At 36.9% G+C, this 9,375-nt stretch overlaps 1 protein-coding gene across 1 annotated transcript in view; it reads left to right on the top strand.

Moving 5' to 3' along the window:
* The window catches only part of LOC137404153 (repetitive organellar protein-like), a 245,932-nt gene that overhangs the window by 101,797 nt on the left and 134,760 nt on the right, over positions 1-9,375 (top strand). The window lies entirely within an intron of this gene.

The raw sequence follows: 9,375 nt of genomic DNA, 5'->3' as shown, positions 1-9,375 counted from the left end.
ATATCAGAGGCTAAACCTATAACTAACTTAGAGTAATATACTAGTAAATTAAGGTCAAGGTTATCTGCTGATTCTGCATTCACATGTAGTCTGCCTATTATGGAAATGTAGCCGACTCCGGTGAAGATGTTGACAAAGGTGGTACACTATTAAACTGTTTGCTGTTTTTAAAAATGGTCAAGAAACAAATAACTCTACCTGTATCTGAAGTCTATGCATCTCAGACTCAGTAGTAAGAATACGCAGCATAACTTATTCTAACTTACAACAATCCTAAATTTAACTGCTTTTTGTTATTCTGTCATCTAGAATTTTATACTTTTACATTTACTTTTACTTGACGAAGATGTCTTGGTTAAAAAAACATCCGGCAGCGTATGTTAAACTAGTTCGTAAGTTTGTATGTCAAGAGAAAATATTTGCTTAAATCCTTTCGCTGGATGCCAAAAAAAATTGTATGTAGATGTTTGACTGTATTAAGGATTTCACTGCATCTGTCTAGCCAACAGTATCCTCAACTTCAGGCAGCTAACAATGCAGCAAACCTCAACCCACTCTACCCCAACACGGAGACCAGGCAGAATAAGTCTCTTCAATGTTTACCTTCTTGAGATAGCTGTAAGCCATCAGACATCCAAGGAATAAAAAGCTACAGGTGTCACTTCTGATTGGAGCAGACACTGTACTAGGCATTAAGGTAATGGTTGGAGAAAAGGCTAGTAAGAATAGCTTGGGAAACGCTTTGGGGCAGATTATCAGCTTGACTTGTCTACAAATATCATGAACCACGTCTGTTCAAATGAGTATGTTGACGCTGCAAAGCATAGACATCTGCTTACAAAAGTGTATGATACAAACTCTATGCATTGCCATCAACAAACATGATCAGTATTATAGAGTCACCCTAGTAACTGCTGAATCTTGGTCTTTGCAATGCTTACGTTTACCGGCTGTTTCAGCTATTTCTAACACCTCTGTATCTCATCTTCCACAGCTTATTGTCCATATCTATACATAGGAAAACAAAATCCATACCTATGAAAAGACAGTTCATACATATGAACATCCTGTCTGCAAAAATGAACATCCTATCTGCAAATATGAACAGCATATTTGTACATATGGACAGGATATCTGTACATATGAGCAGCATACTATACATATGAACATAAGAACAACATATGTGTGCATAAAAAATCATACCTGTACACAATAATAGCCTATCTAACCATTAGAACAATGTATCTGAACATACTAACAGGATGCCTGTATATTCGGACAGGATATATGTACATATAAACAACATATCTTCACTATAACTTCACTGTAAAACCTCATACAACTGGTTCAAATTATTACATGGCCTCATACCATTAGTCAACTCTATCACTTGGATCAAGTTGTTATTTAGCTTCAAGTGTTCATCTTTAGTCACAGCAGCTTGGAATGCTGCTTCTACCTGATGTAACTGTAACAGACCACAGGCTACAGCTCTAATTGTAGCATAATAACTGATAATTAATAAAATAATATCTTAGCCTTTGATTCACTTATCCTTGCGGTTGCTTACCCAACATTTAGTGATTCTACTATAACCTGTTTTAGAACATCATATTTATGTTGAAAGTATTTTGGTGTATGTTATTCACTTGTTTTGGAGTTTATGGTGCTACTAAGAGAGTCTTAGGACTAAAATAATAATAGGATAAGGTTTATTTAATAAGGTTTATTTTTTTCCCGTAACTAAAGGTGTTGATAGATATGGATAAATTAAATACTTTGTCATTCACCACCTCGTACTTTATTAGGATTATGCGAGGGAAACGCATCACGACCAGAGCCGGTGCCAGCGTGACGGCCAGGTGACAGGCCGGGCCAGGCCTCCCTCTCTCGCCCGGAGGCTGGGCCGACGATAAAGCAGGAGTAACGTGGGTCACGTAGCCACCAAAAATACGGCGGGAAGCGAAACCGCAAGTGGGCAGAGCCAACAAGAACGAGGCAGATAAAAGAACAGACGCGATGAAGAGGCAGGTAGAGCAGCGCAGCTCCCTGCGTACAAGAGACACCATCCTTATACTGTGTAATATTTTTGTATGCATGACGTTGTTATATTAATACAACTATATTTATTATGTAAATATACATTGTATGCTCAGATAACAACTCGGTCTTCGTGATTACTCGGCTTGTGGGAAATTGTGAAAGTGGCACGGTAAAATCCACCACACTGGTGGTAGCGGTAAGATGTGTTTAATTTAACAACTCCAGCAGTTGATGATTGAAACATTGAAAATAACTGCTAAGGAAGGAAGTGTTTGAGAGAAACTGCTACACTAGTGTCTAACAAAGGTGGATGTAAATGCTTGTGTTTTCACTTGTTAAATTGTAGCGTTCCCATTTTAAACATGAAATTCCGTCCTATTACATACACTAGTGCCGGGTAGTCCAGGGTGCTGTGAGACTGTCAGGTGTTCCAATAAAGTGCAGAGAACAAGTGTGTGCACATTTATACCAAACTTTTAGAAGACAGATTATGGCATTTGAAAGCGTGAAGAGCTGTTGAGCCACATGTGAGGAGTTCAAATCCTGTAGGCCGCAAAGTTTTTTTCACAACCTGTCACCATGGTTGCAGGGAGACGGACACGGCTCTTATCTTAGTAAAAAAGATAAATATCTATATTAATATAGTATCTAGTATTATATTAACAAACTCCACTTCATTGATTGTGTGTCTGTTGGCATGCCCAAACATCATGCGTTTCCTTGTTTTCCACACTCGAAAGCACATAGATTATGATTATGAAGTTTGACTGATTTCAGCTAAACTTTGTATGTATATGCTCCATGCCTTCCGATATATTACAAGTATATTTAGTCTCATAACCCTGAGTCATTGCTAGTGATCCAGTCATTAAGTGACCATCTCAGACTTTATTTTTTCTCTTGTTTACTTAAATACTTTTGGAAACAGTTCACTACTCACCAGACTGGTTATCTGAAGGAATGATATCATGCCTCTTTACCGCCTTTGTCGTATTTTCAGGGCTGCTATAGAGAACCTGTAGAAAGATGTCACCATGAGTGTCAACCATAGTAACATAAGTCATCATCAGAGTATTTGGCTAAGCACCTGTGTCTGATATTTAGCTCCCTACCAATATATACAGTTCATCTTTACCTTATCTATAAAAGTATTGTCTGTTGTCTGTCTGTTCACTTTTTCTCACAACCCAATCTTTATTCTTTGATTATTGTTTTGACTATTATTTATTCAACTCTCTTTTTCATCACCTCCTCTCCGCCTCTCTCCGCCTCTCTCCCGCTCCCCCTCTCTCCCGCTCCCTCTCTCTCTCTTCAGCTCCCTCTTTCTCCATCCCCTTCCCGCTCCTTCTCTCCCGCTTACTGTCTCGGTCTCCCTCCCACTCGTTCCCTCTCCCTCTTTCCCTTCCTCTCCTTTCCACTCTCTGTCTCCCGTTTCTCTCTACCTTTCCGTCCTTCTCTCATTTCCTCTCTCCCGTACACTCTCTCTCCCACACACACTCTCTCTCTTCATCTCTCTCTTCCACACTTTCTCTCTCTCTCTGCCACACTTTCTCCCTCAACTGTTTATTTATAGAAAACTAAGCCCTATCATAGGAAAGACAATTACAAGATTGGAAAAGGAAAGACAATTGCAGCTAGAGCATAGAGTGTATAGTGTGACCACAGTGTAAAAAGAGTACTGAATAAAAACTCTCCTGACGGTCGGCTACCTCATTACAAAGTCTTGGAAATTTTGTAAGACCTAATAGTAGTTACAGCTATGAACCACTCTTCACTATTGGTTAGCTTTACTGTAAAACCTCAAACAATTGGTTCAAATTATTACAAGACCTCATATCATTAGTAAACTCTATCACTTGGATCAAGTTGTTATTTAGCTTCAAGTGTTCATCTTTAGTCACAGCAGCTTGGAATGCTGCTTCTACCTGATGTCATTGTAACAGACCACAGGCTAAAGCTGTACTTGTAACATAATAATAACTGATAATAATAATAAAATGATAACATAGCCTTTGATTCACTTGTTCCCAATGTTTCTTTATCAACAATTAAAGTTTTACTATAACGCACTGTAGGACATTATATTTCTTGTAAAAGTATTTTGGTGTAGGTAATTCACTTGTTTTGACATTTAGTGTCCTGTTTTGTCTTGTTTGTCTTAAGAAAAAAATAATAAAAATTTCAATGAAAACAATATATTTATTTTTTTCTCCGTCATTAAACCTTGTCAATTATCCCACAACCAAACACGAGCGAAGCGAATGTTTGGGAGCTCAATGATAAATGCATATACGCAGACAACTCCCGAAAGATTATCCGTCCACGGCCGTTATCACACCCTTGTATCATAAAAAACACCAAAAGTGTTAACCAATTTTGTGTAAGGTCGCTCAAGTATAACAATTAATAATGATACAAAACACGTGTAAACATATTTAAATATGTTACCAAGTTTTTGAACAGTTTCTGCAATATCCTAAAACTAACCCATCTGATCGGATTATACATAGACAGATGAATTTGGCTTAAACTCGCGATAAAAACTTGACGAGCGTTTTTTACTCAAAATTAAGACCGGCCAATGAAACGCTGATAAGGCCGTGCAAAAAAGAGTAGAACCATGAAGTCGTGCGCATTTCACAAAAAAGGCGTGCACATTTCACCAGTCTATGGCATTGTCCAATTGCCGAAGGTTTCTGTAATCAACGTAGAAGTACTGAAAAGTAATCGTTTTTTTGCCAATTCTACCGGACTCTGACATTTTGGACACTTATAATGAGTACTTCGATATTCCAATTGATGTCCAAAGCAGTGACAGTAAAGAAAATGACGATGATATTTTTCTAACGATTCTTATAAGATTATTACAATATTTAATAATAAGAATAATTATTCAGTTTTATCGGATTATTATAAGATTTAATTATAAGAATATCCTTTAGAATTTAGAAGATCAAAGTGAGCCTATAGTGACCGATGGTGTGCAATATGTTACTGTTATTATTTTTCAAAAGATTTTGTTGATGATACTGCGGCTGTAGTCAATATTGCGGTACTGCTAAGCCATTTTTAATGTCTGCAAAATTAAGAAATAGGCCTACATTTTCTTATAGATATACATCTATTTCTATAGTTCAAGAGAGATCAAGTTTATAGAGATCAAGTAGGCATGCAGCCACAGAGGACAAGTAGGCATGCAGCCATAGAGATCAAGTAAGCATGCAGCCATAGAGATCAAGTAAGCATGCAGCCATAGAGATCAAGTAGGCATGCAGCCATAGAGATCAAGTAGGCATGCAGACATAGAGATCAAATAGGCATGCAGCCATCGAGATCAAGTAGGCATGCAGCCATAGAGATCAAGTAGGCATGCAGCCATAGAGATCAAGTAGGCATGCAGCAGCCATAGAGATGAAGTAGGCATGCAGCCATGGAGATCAAGTAGGCATGCAGCCATAGAGATCAAGTAGGCATGCAGCCATGGAGATCAAGCAGGTAAAATCTGTTTAGATTTTTGAAATCAGCGTAATTTTATAGATATATAGATGAATATCACAACTTCTTGCTATTGCTTGCTATGAGCAATGATATACAGCCTCCCCCCCAAGCCTGTGTATATTACACAGCGGCTTGCCATTTTACTTATAATATTACATTTCTCCCATGGCAGGGGAGAGATATAAACATAACATTTTCCTTTCATTATTCCTGTTTGTTGTACATAATAACACCCAGTACATTACAGCTACCATTGCAGTTCTCCCATTGCACTGCAGTGCCATTCGACTGCTAATATTGCATTTCTCAACCGGCAGTACCCTTTCTTTTTCAATTATCACTTTGGTAGTGGGCTGCATGACGGGAATCTTTAGTATATAAATTAAATTTTTTTTGAAATATAACAAAATATGAATACAAATTATTCTTGCCTTAACTAGAGCTGTTAAAATAATCGGTTAATTTAAATCCTTAGCCAATCCCCACAAACTATTTAGCTAGGTTTACTCTATTCACTAGGTTGTGCAATCTGCTCTTTTTTAGTCTGTTCAAAAGTTGGTAGTCAAACAAAATTATTCAAAACCTAGAGCAACCAACTAGGCTTACAATGATGAAGCAATGTTTCGTTTTTATAGTACTTGGGATTCTCCAATTCCAATCAATTTAGTTTGGGCTGTCATCGTACAATTAAACTTATGCTTAGGTACAGTTGAGCCTAAACTTTTGTATAGTTATATTTATACACATAGACGCCAGTTGAAAAAATATCAGTACATTTTAACTACCTGCCCTCATAACTTGTGATAGTGTTCTTCATAGTTGGTTCGGAATGGAAAACGCGCGGCGAATATTTATAGGTTTCAACGCGGCCGCCAGCGCATTTATCATAAAAAGCTCAAATGGAGTCGCTTATAATAGTTTATTTGTTGATAACTTGTTCGAAAAAAATAATACAGGACGTACACATGTATTGGCTGATCATTATAATAGACCATTTTCTTTGGGTACTTTTGCAGAACATGAACGTAACTCTCACTAGAGAACTGTCACCTCCCCCCCCCCTTCTACAGGTATACGGCAGACAATGCTACTGATCGCATAATGTGACTCAAAACCTATCGGAAATTTTATTACCTAACTGCTTTGAACATGTCATTCACGATTCATAAATGACGGCTAATTAAACGCAGCTGCAAGCAATTATAACTGAAGTTCCTTCTAAAAGTTTCCAAAGTAGCAAATTTGATTTTGCGGTGGTATGACACGTCGCGTTAAGCCGTGGTCACACGGGCACCGAACCGAACTAAATGACGCAACACGACGTCGTTTTCAGCTCTAAAAAGTTCGGCTGAGGACATTTCTGGCCGATGCGAACTATTTCGGTACTGCTCGAAATTTCGTGCCGAACCCTTGCTCTTATTGGCTGGTTAAAATTCTAGAATTCTAGCGAGCACGCGTCACATTTTTTCTTACGTGCGTGTGAGTAAAGTTAAAAAAGAAATGGGACGATACTTTTATTTCGTTAAATAAACAACATGAAGCAATTTACGACAAGGTTCACCCGGACTTGTGATTGGGTTGCATAAATGTAAGATGTTGCACTTAGGTTTTGCATAAATGTAGGGGAATGGTTGTGATTTTCCTTCGTGTAGAATATAAGTAATGTGTCATATTCATCCTGATGAACTATCGTTGACTGATTTATTTATGTAAAACCACAGTACTATGATTAAGACTGTTTTTGTTTGTTATGCACTCAGCATAGAAAAACATTCATATGTTAATAAAAAAAATATAATTATGTTGATGGGAAGGGTTATCAAAATATTTGTATCGAGTGATTTATTTTGAGCAGCCGAACGATCTTCTGATAAATCTGCTGTGTAATTATAATTTATAATTGTTCCTCAAAGTTTTTTTGTTTACAATAGAAATATTTAACTCAAATACATAACAACTACTAATGAAACCGTGTCCTGTCTCTATACGTATGGTATCTAGGAATCGAAGTTACTTCGGTGGCCGTGTGACATGTGCCACGAACCATTATTTTTTGCTATCGGGTCAACGTAAGTTGGTCAGATCTCTTATTATCGTCATCATTATAATTGGATTTTCCACCACTTGGCCAGCGCGTAAGTGTGGGAGAACATAATATATTGGTAATTAAAAAGAGCTGTTTTTACTAAGAGCTTGTTTTGATATCTTCACTGTAGTTCTATTGCGTTTGGCGATTCAGTGGCTAATTGTATATTCGAAGAATTGCAGTTTCACTCAAAGTTTATTAGTGTTAACTCGCGCCAAGAATGACAGCCGATGTCGTGGACAAAAATACGTAGCACAATATAAGCAAGGAAGACAACATTTAGAGTAAAGCCAGCCTAGTTCCACAAAATAACTTATGTTTTGCATAAATATCTACGTCTGAAATGGTTGAAGTAGTGCAAGCGTTTTACCTGTTTGCACGAGTTGGCTACTTGGTGCTTCCAAGTTTTTATAATATGAAAATGTATATGGTAGTTTCACAAGTATTGGCTATCGTTTCATGAGCATAGGTGGTACATGAGAAAAAAGAAATTAAAAACGGGCTCATATCGCTAGCAATACATGCATTGTGTATGGTGGTGGTAAGAAGCAACAGAGAAGTCTGTAGTTCAAACATCACAACATCTCATTTACTTTTCGATTACACTCAACAGAAATTAGACATCACATAACCTAGAAACAGGAAGGTTTAGCACTCAAAACATCCAATAGTACGCAACTTTTATAAATCGATGTCTTGCAGAAATGTAAGTCCATTGAAGATCTTCATACACTAAAATTTAATATATAAATGTAGCGGCTGCAGTGAAAAATTATGTTCACGATGAACATATTATTTTAACCATTTAACCTTGCTGTGGTATGGGCGCAAATGTGTTTGGGCAACTGCATTCATTAAGGCATTGATGCTTCATGTGTTTGTAATCAGCCCAGTTGAGAGGTTAAGATTTCTTAATATAATATTTTACAGTAACTGCTAAAAGTCGAATTTTGATATATTACAGGCTACAGTAGGCTTCAGTTTAGGCCCGCTATCACTTGTCAAAAATATGTGTACAGTTGGAAACGTCAATATAATGGTGCGATGTTTTTGTAATATTCCTTTGTCTCTTTCTTCTCACTGCCTCCTGTTATAAAAATACTGGGTATTTTCATAGCACCTTCCTTGTGCTTTTTCTTCTGCAATAAGATGTGAGCAAAATGCCTTAATTTAATAGCTAGTTTCTAGTTTTACTAGTTTAGAGGCAATAATAAGTTATAAAAAATTATTATATTGTTTTTGTGAACTAAACAGAAAAACATGATGATTAATCAAACTGAATTAATGCAAAAACTTGAATAGCTGATTGAGGCGTTAGTGTTAAAGGCATACTTGCAACAAAATTTATATTACAGTTATTTGGTATCAAAAGATTCACCACTTCTTACTATGCTGTGTTGTAGGTACAAAATATGTCGAGATGTGATTACAAGCTCTTAAAAGCCCAAAAACTAACAGTTAATCGCCGCCATCATGAACCGCCGTAGCTACATATATTGGGTATTTTAGCTAAGCTAGGGTGATTTTGGGTATTTTCTCTTCTGCAATAATGTAGGAGACATAATAGGAGAGATTAATGCAAAGTTCCTTAATTCGATGGCCGAGTTCCAATTTTAATAGTCACACATGTTGTACCTGTAAGCAGAAACAGACTAATTGTAACCAACAAACATTTAAGTTATAAAAAATAAATGAAAGATTAAAATTATTCTAAACTGTCAAGACCTTTCACTTTTTCATTCCACTCT

This window comes from Watersipora subatra, chromosome 9, assembly GCF_963576615.1.
Source record: "Watersipora subatra chromosome 9, tzWatSuba1.1, whole genome shotgun sequence".
In the NCBI taxonomy this organism is placed as follows: domain Eukaryota; kingdom Metazoa; phylum Bryozoa; class Gymnolaemata; order Cheilostomatida; family Watersiporidae; genus Watersipora; species Watersipora subatra.
This window is presented reverse-complemented; position numbering and strand designations above follow the sequence as displayed.